The 15,967-nt window shown below is 43.1% G+C and overlaps 1 protein-coding gene and 1 pseudogene across 2 annotated transcripts in view; both read right to left on the bottom strand.

Annotated features, from left to right (window-relative positions):
- GATAD2B (GATA zinc finger domain containing 2B) overlaps window positions 1–15,967 on the bottom strand; it is a 124,610-nt gene that overhangs the window by 43,562 nt on the left and 65,081 nt on the right. The gene's annotated exons all lie outside the window — the stretch shown is intronic.
- LOC104663516 lies at window positions 8,130–9,832 on the bottom strand (annotated as a pseudogene).

The raw sequence follows: 15,967 nt of genomic DNA, 5'->3' as shown, positions 1-15,967 counted from the left end.
CACGAGGTCAGGAGATCGAGACCATCCTGGCTAACACGGTGAAACCCCGTCTCTACTAAAAATACAAAAAAACTAGCCGGGTGAGGTGGCGGGCGCCTGTAGTCCCAGCTACTCCGGAGGCTGAGGCAGGAGAATGGCGTAAACTCGCGGGCAGAGCTTGCAGTGAGCTGAGATCTGGCCACTGCACTCCAGCCCAGGCGACAGAGCAAGACTCCGTCTCACAAAAAAAAAAAAAAAAAAAAAAAAAAAAAAAGGCCGGGCACGGTGGCTCAAGCCTTGTAATCCCAGCACTTTGGGAGGCCGAGACGGGTGGATCACGAGGTCAGGAGATCGAGACCATCCTGGCTAACACGGTGAAACCCCGTCTCTACTAAAAAATACAAAAAACTAGCCGGGCGAGGTGGCGGGTGCCTGTAGTCCCAGCTACTCCGGAGGCTGAGGCAGGAGAATGGCATAAACCCGGGAGGCGGAGCTTGCAGTGAGCTGAGACCCAGCCACTGCACTCCAGCCTGGGCGACAGAGCGAGACTCCGTCTCAAAAAAAAAAAAAAAAAAAAAGTTCCAGCCTATGCAAAATAGTGATAGCCTGTCTTCTACCAATAATTTAAAACAATAGGCTGGGGGTGGTGGTGGCTCACACCTGTAATCCCAGCACTTTGAGAGGCTGAGACGGGTGGATCCCATGAGCTTAGGAGTTCAAGACCAGCCTGGGAAATAGGACAAAACCCCATGTTTACACAATATAAAAAATTAGCCAGGTATGGTAGTGCGCGCCTATAGTTCCAGCTACTTTGGCAGGGGCGGGGGGGGGGGGGGGGGGAGTGTGTGAGGTGGGAGGATTCCTTGAGCCTGTGAGCCTGAGGCTGCAGTGAGCAATTGCACCACTGCACTCAAGCCTGGGTGACAGATTAAGACTCCATCTCAAAAAAAAAAAAAATTAACCAGGCATGGTGGCATGAGTCCACAGTTCCAGCTACTCAGGAGGCTGAGGTGGAAGGATTGTTTAAGCTCAGGTATTTCAGACAGCAGTTTACCATGATTATACCACTGTACTCCACTGGATAACAGAGCAAGACCCTATATCTCTATTTAAAAAAGCAAACAAAAAAACTCCCCAAAAACCATTCCCATAATAATTCTTTTTGCCTTAAAGTTTGTCTTGTATTAGTATGGTGACATTAACTTTCTGGTTAATATTTACCTACAACATTTTTTTTGTTGTTAATTTCAATTTCTACACCTTTATGTTTTTGACAGTATTTACCTGAATTTGTTTTTCCATTAAATCGTTTCTAAAAAACTGACTAGTACATTTACACTTATAATGATCACTAATACATTTAGTTTTATTTCTACCATCTTCTGTTCTATTTACCTTGCTTGTTCTGTGCTTCCTTCTTGCTATGTTTGTTTTGAGACAGTCTCACTCTGTCATCCAGGCTAGGGTGCAGTGGTGTGAACCTGGCTCAATGCAACCTCTGTCTCCCAGGTTCAAGTGATTCTCCTGCCTCAGCCTCTAAAGTAGCTGGGATTACAGGTGTGTGCCACCAATGCCCAGCTAATTTTGTATTTTTTGTAGAGATGAGGTTTCGCCATATTGGCCACACTGGGCTTGAACTGGCCTCAAGTGATCCACCCATCCTCAACCTCCCAAAGTGCTAGGATTACTAGCATGAGCCACTATGTCCAGCCCCTTCTTGTTCTTTGCTTTTTTTTTTTTTTTTTTGAGATGGAGTCTCATTCACTCTGTCGCCCAGGCTGGAATGCAGTGGCGTGATCTCGGTTCACTGTAACCTCCGCCTCCTGGGTTCAAGCAATTCTCTGCCTCAACCTCCCGAGTAGCTGGGATTACAGGCATCTGCCACCACTCCTGGCTAATTTTTGTATTTTTAGCAGAGACAGGGTTTCCCCATGTTGGCCAGGCTGGTCTCGAACTCCTGACCTCGTGATTCACCTGCCTCGGCCTCCCAAAGTGCTGGGATTACAGGCATGAGCCACCGTGCCTGGCCCTTCTTGCTCTTTTATGCCTTCTATTAAATTTTTATTTTTTATTTCAGTCCTATCTTTTTAGTTCCAATGAATTAGTCATCATTAGTGTGTTACATACAGTCAAAGCTATTTTATTTTATTTTGACGGAGTATTGCTCTGTCACCCAGTCTGGAGCACAATGGCACAATCTGCTGGCTCACTGCAACCTCTGCTTCCTGGTTTCAAGTGATTCTTGTGCCTCAGCCTCCCAAGTAACTGAGCCTACAGACGTGCACCACCACGCCTGGCTTTTGTATTTTTAGTGGAGACAGGGTTTCGCCATGTTGGCCAGACTGGTCTCGAACTCCTGGCCTCAAGTGATCTGCCTGCCTCAGCCTCCCAAAGTGCTGGGAGCACAGATGGGATTACAGGTGTGACCCATTGTGCCTGCCCTGGAACTTCTATTTTTAATGTCAGTGTTTTTGCAACATTGTACTTAATTGTTGTATTTAGTCCCTGACCTCTGAATGCTTACAGCTGAGAAACTAGACACACTTTTGTAGGTAACTAAGAAAGACCACATCTTTTTGAGATGGAGTCTCCCACTGTCACCCAGCCTGGTAAAATCATAGCTTACTGCAGCCTCACTCCTGAACTCAGGTGATCCTCCTCTTTAGGCCTCCCAAAGCACTGAGATTACAGGCATGAATCACAGAGCCCGGCCTGAGTCTAATTTTCATTCCTTTGCAGTAATCTATTTGGCTGCTTTCGTAAGATCTTTGTCTTTAGTGTTATTCTTTCAGGATTCACTATTTTTTTTCCTTGAAGATTCATACTTAGAAATTCTGTGAAATTTTCTGCTATTATCTCTTTGAATGTTGCTACTTTCCATTTTCTCTACCCTACCTTAGAACTCCTATGAGATATATCTTAGACCATCTCACTCTAGTCTCCATGTCTCATCTTTTTCATATTTTCCATTTTTAATATTCCTATGCTGCATTCTGTGTAATTTCTATTGTTCCTAATTTTCAACTGTGTTGGATATACTGTTTATATAACGAGTTAATTTTACTGATCTACTTCAAAGCAGATCAACTTTGGATGCATATTAGAATCATCTCAATAACTGTAAAACAAACAAACATACTGATACCACAGTCCAATTTCGAAAGATTCTGATTTAATCAGTCTGCCATTGAACTCATGCAGCTATCCTTTAACAAATTCCCCAGTTAGTTCTATTATTTAGCCAGTGCTGAGAATCACCCCATCACCATACGAACTTGGTATAGTATTTCTTACACTTTAGAAAATTCTTCTCATGACTTCCTGTCATATTCCAGTCACTGCTCCATGTCCCTGAACCCTTCTACAGCAAAATTCCTCAAGAGTTACCTATACTCATTGTCTCTTTCTTCTGGCTTAAAACCACTTCAGTTCAGGTTTTATTCCCTCAATTTAAAGAGATTATTTTTTCCAGGTCACTAATTACCTTCATGTTGCCAAGTCCAATAATTATGTATTTATCAATCCTTATCTTATTTGAACTTTCAGCAGCATTTTATCAATTCAATCTTCCTTCCTTCTTGAACTGCTTTCTTCACTTGCCTTTTGGGACTTCACATCTCTGGGTCTTATTCTACACTCATGATCCTTTATTCTTAGTCTTCTTCATTAGTTTCTATTCATCTTTCTATCTTCTAACTGTAAAAATGGAGTGTTCCCATGGTTTTAAATAGCATTTATATACTAATTCTCAAATTGATATTCCTAGCTGTCATTCTCCTCCAAAACTCTCTTTACCTAACTAACATCTCCATTTGGATGTTGTCTTAGTCCATTTTGTGTGGTGGCTAATGCCTGTAATCCAAGCACTTTGGAAGGCTGAGGCAGGGGGATCATGAGGTCAGGAGTTCAAGACCAGCCTGGCAAGATGGTGAAACCCTGTCCCTACTAAAAATACAAAAAAACTAGCCGGGTGTGGTGGTGGGTGCCTGTAATCCCAGCTACTCAGAAGGCTCAGGCACAGAACTGCTTGAACCCGGGAGGCAGAGGTTGCAGTGAACCAAGATTGCGCCACTGCACTCTGGCCTGGGCAACAGCAAGACTCGTCTGAAAACAAAACAAAAAACAAACCAAAAACCCTCCACAGACTGGGTAATTTATATAGGGTTGGTGGGTGTGTGTGTTCTGTTTTGTTTAGAGATGGAGTCTCTTCATGTTGCCAAACTCCTTAAGCTCAAATGATCCTCCCACCTTAGCATCCCAGGTAGCTGGGGCTATGGGTGTATGTCACTGTACCCAGCTTTGGGTACTTTATAAAGACCAGAAGTTTATTGGCTATTTATTGGCATATAGTTCCAGAAGTTGGGAAGACTAACATCAAGGTGCTGGCATGTGGTGAAGACCTTCTTGCTGTCTAATAACACAGCAGATGGGCAAAGAGAAGTTGCCCTTCTATAACATTAATCCCACCTATGAGGGTAAAGCCCTAACAACTTAATCACTTCTTAAAGGTACCACTTCTTAATATTATTACAATGTCAATTAAATTTCAGCATGAATTTTGGAGGGACAAACATTCAAAAGATAGCAGGTATCTAACAAGCATTTTATAATCTTATGTCCAAAACTGTTTCTTCCGCTATTGTTACACATCTTAGCAAATGACACCACCATTCAAACTAAACACTTGGAGTCATTCTTAGTTCCTCTTTCTCATACCCACATGCATTCTATCTGTAAACGCTATCAGCATCACCTTCCAAATGTAATTTTAATTTGACCTTTTTTTTTCCCTTTGTTTGAGACATCACCCAGGCTACAGTGCAGTGGCACGATCCTGGCTCACTGCAACCTCCGCCTTCCGGTTTCAAGCGATTCTCCTGCCTCAGCCTCCCAAGTAGCTGGGATTACAGGCGTGCACCACCATGCCCAATTTTTGCACTTTTAGTAGAGACGGGTTTTACCAGCAATTCTTTTTAACTCTGTTTCTACTGTTACTCTGCTTTCAGTCTATGTCCAATAGAGAAGAGTGATCTTGGCCGGGCGCGGTGGCTCAAGCCTGTAATCCCAGCACTTTGGGAGGCCGAGACGGGCGGATCACAAGGTCAGGAGATCGAGACCATCCTGGCTAACACGGTGAAACCCCGTCTCTACTAAAAAATACAAAAAACTAGCCGGGCGAGATGGCAGGCGCCTGTAGTCCCAGCTACTGGGGAGGCTGAGGCAGGAGAATGGCCTAAACCCGGGAGGCGGAGCTTGCAGTGAGCTGAGATCCGGCCACTGCACTCCAGCCCGGGCGACAGAGCGAGACTCTGTCTCAAAAAAAAAAAAAAAAAAAAAAAAAAAAAAAAAAAAAAAGAGAAGAGTGATCTTTCTAAAATTTAAGATTATAACACTCCTTCGCTCAAAATGCTTAAATGGCATCTGTCGCAGTTTAAAAACACCGTCCTCCTAAAATTCTTCAAAACTCCTCAAATCAGGCCCAGGCATGGGGGCTCATGCCTGTAATCCTAGCACTTTGGGAGGCTGACGCGGGTGGATCACCTGAGGTCAGGAGTTCAAGGCCAGCCTGGCCAACATAATGAAACCCTGTCTCTACTAAAAATATAAAAATTAGGCAGCATGGTGGTGGCCGCCTGTGATCCCAACTACTCAGGAGGCTGAGGCAGGAGAATAGCTTGAACCCGGGAGGCAGAGGCTGCAGTGAGTTGAGATCGCACCACTGTACTCCAGCCTGGACAACAGAGCAAGACTCCATCTCAAAAACAAACAAAAAAAGCCTGACTCCTCACATCAAGAGGCAGAGTCTATGTCTTCTTCTCTTGAATCTGGCTGGGAGTTGGGGGATGGGGTCTGACTGTTTCAACCAGTTGCTGTGCGATTTCTGCCACTGAGTTGTAAAAAACAATGCAGCTTCTCTCTTATTTACTGAAATACTCAAATCTGGAGCCCTGAACTACTAAGAAGTTTCACTACCCCAAGGCTGCCATGCTATGAAAAAAGCCAAGCCTCAGGGAGAGACCACAATAGACACCGAGTTGGTACTCCTCTGCTTTTTGAGTCATTTCAGCCCAGGCACCAGACATGTTACTCTTCTTCACAGTAATTATTATCATCTGACATATTCTATTTGTTCATCTATTTCCCATTCAATAAAAAGTAAGCACTCCTTAGGACAGGTTTCTATTTTATTCAGTGCCTGGCCCACGATATTTACTAGATAAAATATGTGCTGATAAAAGACCATATTCTTGATTACAGGCTCATGCCCGCAATCTCAGCACTTTGGCTATGCTGAGGCAGGTGGATGGCTTGAGTCCAGAAGTTCAAGACTAACCTGGGAGACATGGCAAAACCCCATCTCTACAAAAAAAAAAAAAAAAATTATTGGACATGGTGGCGCATCCCTGTAGTCCCGGCTACTCCAGAGGCTGCACCCAGGAGGTGGAGAGGGCAGTGAGCTAAGATCATGCCACTGCACTCTAGCCTGGGCAACAGAGCAAGACTCTGTCTCAAAGACAAAACCAAACAAAATATTTACAAAATATTCTTTAGCATTTCTAGATTTTCTATTTGATTCTTTTTCAAATGTCTCCTCCAAAGTATTTTTTCTAAAATGTTTATATTTAATCCTTTTTTTTTTTTGAGATGGAGTCTCATTCTGCCGCCCAGGCTGGAATGTAATGGTGTGATCTCAGCTCACTGCAACCTCCACCTCCCGGGTTCAAGTGATTCCCCTACCTCAGCCTCCTGAGTAGCTGGGATTACAGACATGTGCCACCTCACCCAGCTAATGTTTTATATTTTTAGCAGAGGTGAGGTTTCACCATGTTGGCTATGCTGGTCTTGAACTCCAGCAATTTAGGCAATTTAGGGTTGCCCAGCAGTTTAATTTCAACATAACAAAAATTAGCCAGGTAGAGTGGCGTGTGCCTATAATCCCAGCTACTCAGGAAGCTGCAGCAGGAGAATTGCTTGAACCCGGGAGGCGGAGGTTGCAGTGAACCAGGAACGCGCCACTACACTACAGCCTGGGTGACAGAGCAAGATTCCATCTCAAAAAAAAAAAAAATTCGTTTTATTGTGATAAGAACACTTAACACAAGATCTACCCTCTTAAATTTTCAAGTGTACAATACATTAATGTTGATTAATGTTGACTATAGATACAGTGTTGTATGGCAGATCTCCAGAGCTTTTTCTTCCTGCTTGACATTAACTTTACATACATTGTTTAGTAACTCCCCAATTTCTCCTCCCTCTCAGCCTTTGGCAACCATCATTTAACTGTCAACCTATGAATCTGACTACTTTAGATACCTCACATAAGTAGACTCACATAGTTATTTGTTTTTCTGTGACTGTCTTATTTCCCTTAGCATAATGTCCTCAAGCTTCATCCATGTTGTCACATGTGGAAGTGCTAATATCTCTTAGGGATCCTCATTTTATTATTTTGGATATCCAGAAGCATGACTGCTGGACCATCTGGTAGTTCTATATTTAATATGTCAAGGAACCTCCATGTTTTCCATAGTGGCTTCTTGTACCATTTTGCATTCCCACCAACAGTGTGCAAGGGTTTCAATTTCTTCACTTCCTTGTCAATTAAAAAAAAAATAGCCATCTTGACATTGACAGGTGTAAGGTGATGATATTTAATTGTAGTTTTGATGTGTACTTCTCTGATGATTAGCAGTGTTGAGCAATTTTTCATATACTTGGCCACTTTTATGTCTTCTTTGGAGAATGTCTATTCAGGTCCTTGGTCCATTTTTTGTTTTTAAATCTTACAGCGAATTATATTAATTCAAAGGTAGTATTCCTATTTGAGAAATAAAAAACTAAAATCAAGTTGTACAAGCAATCATGAGATAAATCAGTAAAGAGTCCTGCTCAAATCATACCAGAGCAGACAGCCAGCCTGCATGAAGATGTTTTTGTTCTACACAAATGGTAACAGAGGGTAACACAATGGCCACAGAATGAGAACATAAGTGCACTTGAATTTTTTGTGAGTTCTGGCTAGGCTCTAACAAGCCTAGCATTCTTTTCTTACCAGGTGAACAGAAATCATCTGCTAATGCCAGAAACTTTAAAGCTCTTAACCTAGTTGGAAATAACTATAATTGAGGACCTTTTTACTAGCTACTTGCTTCCCAATTTAGGGTTGCCTAGCAGGTTAATTTCAACATAACAAAAGGTGTTAACTGGCTGGCCACATCATGCACTGGTGACAGGGGCAGGTTTAATGAGTTTTGTGCTCAGATCGCTGAGCCTCCTGGCTGCTCCTGTCCATCTCCACACCTTGGTCCTAAGCATTCTGAGACTCAGTCAGCTGAGGGTAAAAGGGACCTACCAGCCAGTTGAGGGGCATGTCATTAACAAGATAACCCATCAAGTCATTTAAAGATTCCGAGGAGGCTGTCAGACACTTCCTTAAAGAAGGCAGCATTGTGGAACACTGAGTAGATGTCACCTGCCATCACCCCCATGTGCTTGGCCTGACCTTAGATGTTCTGTGGCAATCCGTTGATGTTGGACAGAAGGGTATGGCATGTGGTCTGGAGCTGCTAAGTCAGGTTGCGGGCAACAGCAAAAGGATGTGACTCAATGTGCTCAGCACAGTGGGACTCACCAGTATCATCGTATCCAATACTCCTTATCCACTCCACCCATGAGAGGTAGAGCTTATCCTGAACATACTGAATTTTCTGATTGGCACTATGCACACTCTTTCTGGCAATTTCAACCAAGTGAACAGTAGAATGGAGCTGAGAAATGGTCTCTTGGCTTTTCTGCTTAGCTTCTTTAACCCTGCTGAGAGCCTGCTGGTAGGAAGTGAAGTTTGGTAGACACGGAGTGAAGCTTGGTAGACAGGGATCCCAGTCTAACATAACAACTTGGCTTCTGAACTGTATCATATCCTTCAACTTTTTTGGCTTCTTTTTCTAGTTCTTCCTCAGGGAGAGGGAGGTACTGTCCTACCAAGAGCTCTGATTTGGTGAGTGCATTTTCTATGCCACTGCTCATGAGCTGCATCATCTGACTTCCCAAGCCTGTGTTAATGCTGCTACTGACACAGACTTGGTCTTCTCCACAGTGCCAGTCACTACTCCTTTGGTCCTGTCCATTACCCCTGTGATGAATCCTTGGCCCCAGTTACAGTAGTCGTCACAGCACCTTTGGCATTGGCAACAACCTGAGCTGATAGCTGATTCAGAATAAGCAGTCTTTCCTCAATCCTGTCTAGCCCCTTACAGGCACAGATATTGGCAAAACTGCAATCTGCAGCTCTAGCTTCTGGATGATGGGCAGAGCACTGGACATGGCCACCGAGGTGATGGTCTTCACGCCCTTCTTTGCCATCTCACACACAGACTTCAAGTAGGGACACTGGTCCTTTGTACTGACATGGGCTGAGGACATGGGGTCATACATGGAGCTCACCAAGGGCAGGTTGACCACCCAAGTCACCACAATCGGTTGTGGATCAACTGCAACAGATGCCATTTTTCTTCCTGGAGAGATAAATTGACGGACGGCAGCAAAGGGCCTATTTTTAGGCCCTTTTTTTTTTTTTTTTTTTTTTTTTGCCACTGAGTTGTATGAGTTCCTTACATATGTTGGAGATTAACCCCTTATCAAATACATGGTTCACAAACATTTCCTCGCATTTTGTAGATTGCCTTTCCATTCTGCTGTTTCCTTTGCCATGCAGAAGCTTTTTAGGTTGATGCAGTTCCACTTGCTTTTGTTGACTGTGTTTTTGATGTCATATCCACGAAATCATTGCCAAGACCAATGTCATAATGCTTTTTCCCTGTTTTCTTCTTATGAGTTTTATAGTTTCAGGTCTTATGTTTAACTCTTTAATCCAGTTGGAGTTGATTTTTGTGTATAGTACAAGATAAATTTCATTATTTTGCTGTGGATATCCAGTTTTCCCAGCACCATTTGTTGGAGGGACCATCCTTGCCCTATTGATCCTTTCCTTATTGTGTATTCTTGAGTCCAAACATAAATTTTCAGGAGATATTCCCATCTACCCCCAGCCAGAGCCCAGGCTGAGACACAAAAGTTTCCTTATTTCCTCAAACAGTAGATGGAATTTTCTGTGGTCCCTTCCTTTCTCTTGAGTATGAACCTTTAAGGCTCCCTGCTTTATATACAAATTTGCATTTCTAACTCTGTTCCATACAGGCCTAAGGCTCATGGACATTAAAACCAAGCCTTTAGGTAACTGAGACTAGGCAAAGCACCCAGAAATACCACAGCATTAAGTCACATGCATACTGCTCATTTTCAGTTCCTCTTTCATCTGCAGTCCCTGAGAATTTTCCTTAATTCTTTCAGGCTTAGCTAGCTATGCATTTTTAAAAGTTTGTTTAAAAATTTTAAAATAGTTGTTACATTTCATCCAGCATTACTAGGTGTTTTGTAATGGAATAGCACAGGGGTTTTAGGTTATATGGTCTGTTATCCTGGCATTATAAAATATGCTGGTCTGGAAGTTTAACGTTTATTTTCATAAGAACTAGTTCAGTTTAAATAAACAAAATAACTCCACAGACGACTAAATGCAAAAGGAAAAACGCATCTTAACAATGGAACAATCTTGTTGTTACCTTACCCTAGGGAACAAACTTTTCACTGCAGGCACTGAGACAGTTAACATGGAAACAATCTGACAAATCTACAATGTGGAGCCTATTTCAAATCAATAAGCGTTGTCTCTTCAAAACAGGTGATATCAAAAAAAAGAGGTGGTGATAGACTGTCCTAGGTTGACAGACTTACAGACATAACCAAATATAATGTATAATCTTTGATTGAATCTTGGTTTAAACACAACTACAAAAGATATTATGGGGAACTGAGTAAATTTTCAAATGGACTAAGTATTAAATAATATTAGGGAATTATTACTAATCTTGTTGGTTATAACAGTATTGTGGTTGAACAGGAGATTGTCCGTATTTTTTTTGAGATGTAACTGTACCATTAGTTTTCTTTTTTCTTTTCTTTCTTTTTTTTTTGAGACAGAGTCTTACTCTGTTGCCCAGACTGGAGTGCACTGGCAAGATCTTGGCTCACTGTAACTTCTGCCTCCTGGGTTCAAGTGATTCTCCCACCTCAGCCTCCCTAGTAGCCAGGATTACAGACATGTGTCCTCACGCCCAGCTAATTTTTGTATTTTTAGTAGAGACAAGGTTTTCCCATGTTGGTCAGGTAGGTCTCAAACTCCTCTAGTGATCCACCCACCTTCCACCTCCCAAAGTGCTGGGATTACAGGTGTGAGCCCAGCTTACTATTAATTTTCTATGGCTGCTATAATAAATTACCACAAATTTAGTGGCTTAAACACAATACAAACGTTATTACCTTTCACTCAGAAAGTCATTAAGTCTAAAACGGGTCTCATTACACTAAATTCAAGGCGTGGGTATGGCTCCTACTTATTTATTTATTTATTTATTTATTTTTTTTTTTTTTTTTTGAGACAGAGTCTCACTCTGTCGCCCAGGCTGGAGTGCAGTGGCCTGATCTCAGCTCACTGCAAGCTCCGCCTCCCGGGTTTAAGCCATTCTCCTGCCTCAGCCTCCCGAGTAGCTGGGGCTACAGGTGCCCGCCACCTCGCCCGGCTAGTTTTTTTTTTTTTTATTTTTTAGTAGAGACGAGGTTTCACCGTGTTAGCCAGGACGGTCTCGATCTCCTGACCTCGTGATCCGCCCGTCTCGGCCTCCCAAAGTGCTGGGATTACAGGCTTGAGCCACCGCGCCCGGCCTATTTATTTATTTTTTAGATAGCGTCTGGCTCTGTCACCTGGGCTGGAGTACAGCGGCACAATCTTGGCTCACTGCAACCTCTGCCTCCTGCAGCTCAAGCGATTCTCCCACCTCAGCCTCTGGGGACTGGAAGTAGCTGGGATTACAGGTATACATCACCACGCCCAGCTAATTTTTGTAATTTTTGTATTTTTTGTAGAGATGGGATTTCACCATGTTGCCCAGGTTGGTCTCGAACTCCTGGCCTCAAGTGATCCACCTGCCTTGGCCTCCCAAAGTGCTGGGATTACAGGCATGAGTCACGATGCCCAGTCAGCTCCTACATTTCTTCTGGAGTTTCTAGAGGAAAATCCATTGTCTTGCTGTTACCTGCTAGAGACAATCTACTTTGCTGGGTTCATGGCCACTTCCTTCATCTTCCAATCTCAGGCCTACTCATCTGACTGCCATCTCGCTGACACTCTTCTGCTCCCCTTTTCCATTTTAGGACCCTTATGATTATATTGGGCCCACCTGGATAATCTAGACTAATTTCCATATTTTAAGGTTAACTGAACAGTAACCTTAATTCCGTCTACTATCTTTTTTTTTTTTTTTTGAGACGGAGTCTCGCACAGTCGCCCAGGCTGGAGTGCAGTGGAGCGATCTTGGCTCATTGCAACCTCCGCCTCTCGGGTTCACACCATTCTCCTGCCTCAGCCTCTCAAGTAGTTGGGACTACAGGTGCCCACCGCCACGCCCGGCTAATTTTTTGCATTTCTTTTAGTAGAGACGGGGTTTCACTGTGTTAGCCAGGATGGTCTTGATCTCCTGACCTCGTGATCCGCCCGCCTCGGCCTCCCAAAGTGCTGGGATTACAGGCATGAGCCACGGCGCCCAGCCTCCATCTACTATCTTTATTCTCTGTTGCCATGAAACGGAACATATTCACAGGTTATGGGGGCTGGGGTGTAGACATCTTGGGAGAAGGGGCATTATTTTGTCTACCACAGCAATCTTAAGTATTTAGAGGTAAAAGTCTAAAACTTACTTAGAACTGGTTTAGAAAAAATGTTTATATCAATAGCATACTGATATGTGCCAAGCAAATACGGCAAAATATTCACTGCTGACAAGATGGTAGTTACATAGCTGTTGCTCGTACTACCCTATTTTTCTGTATACTTAAATATTTTCAATTTTTTTATATTCAAAAACTAAAACATTTAGAACTTTAAGATTAAAATCTTGCCGGGCGCAGTGGCTCAAGCCTGTAATCCCAGCGCTTTGGGAGGCCGAGACGGGCGGATCACAAGGTCAGGAGATCGAGACCACCCTGGCGAACACGGTGAAACCCCGTCTCTATTAAAAATGCAAAAGACTAGCCGGGCGAGGTGGCGGGTGCCTGTAGTCCCAGCTACTTGGGAGGCTGAGGCAGGAGAATGGTGTAAACCCGGGAGGCGGAGTTTGCAGTGAGCTGAGACCCAGCCACTGCACTCCAGCCTGGGCGACAGAGCGAGACTCTGTCTCAAAAAAAAAAAAAAAAAAAAAAGATTAAAATCTTAAAACAAACAAGCTGAACACAATGGATTCCTTTTTCTAAAAATGTCTACTGAGCACAGTGGTGCAAACCTGTAATCCCAGCACTTTGGGAAGCAGAGGTGGAAGGATCACTTGAGGCCAAGAGTTCAAGATCAGCCTGGGCAACACAGAGAGCTCCCATCTCTAATAAATAAACCAACTAATCAAAAAGAGAGAGAGATAGAGAGAAAGAGAAAGAAAGAAAAAGAAAGAAAAAAAAGGAAAGATAGGAAAGAAAAAGAAAGATAGGAAAGAAAGGAAGGAAAGGAAAGGAAGGAAAGAAAGACAGAAAGAAAGAAGAATGCCTTTAACTTGACCACCCAGAACTGGAAAGTAATGTGGCAGAATATGGACAGTCCATGACATTTAATTGAGCAGTATGAAATGCAAGTAGCCTAGTCCTCCAGACACTATGGATATAGTTACTCATTGGCTTGTAAAGGATTAAATTCCTTTTTGCATGCAGATGACAGGGTTCCATTTGAAGACTGAAATGATTATTTATGTTAATCATCACAGTCCTATTTACATTGGGGAAAAAACAGATAAGAAACCTGGACTACTATGTCTTCCTTTTGTATGCAAAAAGGAATAAACAGTATGCTTTATAATTTCTTATAAAGCATAACTTAAAAAAAAAATATATATATATATATATATACATATATAAAATTGGCCGGGCACGGGGGCTCACAGCCGCAATCCCCAGCACTTTAGGAGGCCAAGTGGGGCGGATCACCTGAGGTCAGGCATTTGAGACGAGCCTGGCCAACATGGTGAAACCCTGTCTCTACTAAAAATACAAAAATTAGCTGGGTGTGGTGGCACGCACCTGTAGTCCCAGCTACTCAGGAGGCTGAGGCAGGAAAACTGCTTGAACCTGGGAGGCGGAAGTTGCAGTGACCCAAGATCACACCACTGCACTCCAGCCTGGGCGACAGAGTGAGACTCTCTGAGAGAGAGAGAGAGAGAGTGTGTGTGTGTGTTTGTGTGTAATTATGACTTGCCTTTGATATAGTGTCCCTTCATAGAAAACGGATGCCCTTTTCTACTGTAGGCACTAATAAAATTAATGGCACCCGATAAACTTTTCATGTTGATAAAATATGTAAAGGTTAGTCACTATATTCACTATAGTCCCCTTATCAAGTCAGAAAGTGGGAGATAAAAAAGAAGGAGAGAGAGATGTCCCTGGAATGGTCCCGGAACATGAATCCTTAAGATATTTATAATCAGGAAGTGCTGAAATCATCACCCATTCTTATATGTGAAGAAGAGTTCCTTCGTAGTTTGCCTTCTGCCACAGGAGACATCAATCAGCCAGAGGTCCAAGACCTGTTCACCCCTATGTAACATTTTTTAAAGCTCTGAATTAGATAATCCAACAAGACAGAAAGAAGACTGGAAGCAATAAGAACTTCCATCTCATTGAAGAGGTCAAGTGAAGACTCTCTTGAAATCATTCAGTTTTGAAGCACCTACCTAGTCTTGTAAGAAATACAAGTAATTTGACAGTGAATACAAAGATAATATAGTAACTGGAGAAATCTGGAGAAGCAATTGCTCTCAAATAGAGAAGAGGCCCAGTAACAAGAATGTTAAAACATGGCTGACTTCAAGAATAGGATCAAGGTCTCAAACTAGATAGTTCTGATTTCTGCCCCCTTCCTAGAAGGTTGTTCCTTCTTCTGTCTGGTGAGTTACGGGAAAGTGACGGAATATCCTTCCTTCCAATCTACCTTACTTCTCTTCTTATAGTCCATATTTATAATAAAGACATCATCATTCCCTTTATTGAGTTAAAAACCCAGAATCAGGCTGGGGGCATGGTGGCTCACACCTGTAATCCCAGCACTTTGGGAGGCCAAGATGGGCAAGAGTTCAAGACCAGCCTGGGCAATATGGCAAAACCCCATGTCCACAAAAAACACAAGAGTTCAAGACTAGCCTGGGGAACATGGCAAAACCCCATCTCTACAAAAAATACAAAATTAGCCCAGGATGGTGGCGTGCACCTGTGGTCCCAGCTACCTAGAAGGCTGAGGTGGGAGGATCACTCGATCTCAGGAGGTCAAGGCTGCAGTGAGCCGAGATCATGCCACTGCATTCCAGCCTAGGGAACAGAGCGAGACCATGTCTCAAAACCAAACAAAGCCCCAGCTACTCGGGAGGCTGAGGCGTGAGCATCATTTGGGTCTATGTAAAGGCTGAAGTGAGCATGATTGTATCACTGCACTCTAGCCTAGGTGACAAGGCAAGACCCTATCTTCAAAAAAGAAAAAAAAGAGAAACAACCAAATTGTATATGTATGTGGGCATATATGTATGTTATGTATTTGTAAGTATCATTAAAAAAATTAGACATGAAAAGGGGTCAGAGTGGTGTTAGGGTAGGGGAAGAGACTACTCTTTTTTTTTTTTTTTTTTTTTTTTTTTTTTTTGAGACGGAGTCTCGCTCTGTCGCCCAGGCTGGAGTGCAGCGGCCGGATCTCAGCTCACTGCAAGCTCCGCCTCCTGGGTTCACGCCATTCTCCTGCCTTAGCCTCCCGAGTAGCTGGGACTACAGGCGCCCGCCACCTCGCCCGGCTATTTTTTTGTATTTTTTATTAGAGACGGGGTTTCACAGTGTTAGCCAGGATGGT

Source organism: Rhinopithecus roxellana, chromosome 8 (genome assembly GCF_007565055.1).
Source record: "Rhinopithecus roxellana isolate Shanxi Qingling chromosome 8, ASM756505v1, whole genome shotgun sequence".
NCBI lineage: Eukaryota > Metazoa > Chordata > Mammalia > Primates > Cercopithecidae > Rhinopithecus > Rhinopithecus roxellana.
Note: the sequence above shows the minus strand (reverse complement) of the source record. Positions and strands in the feature narration are given on the sequence as shown.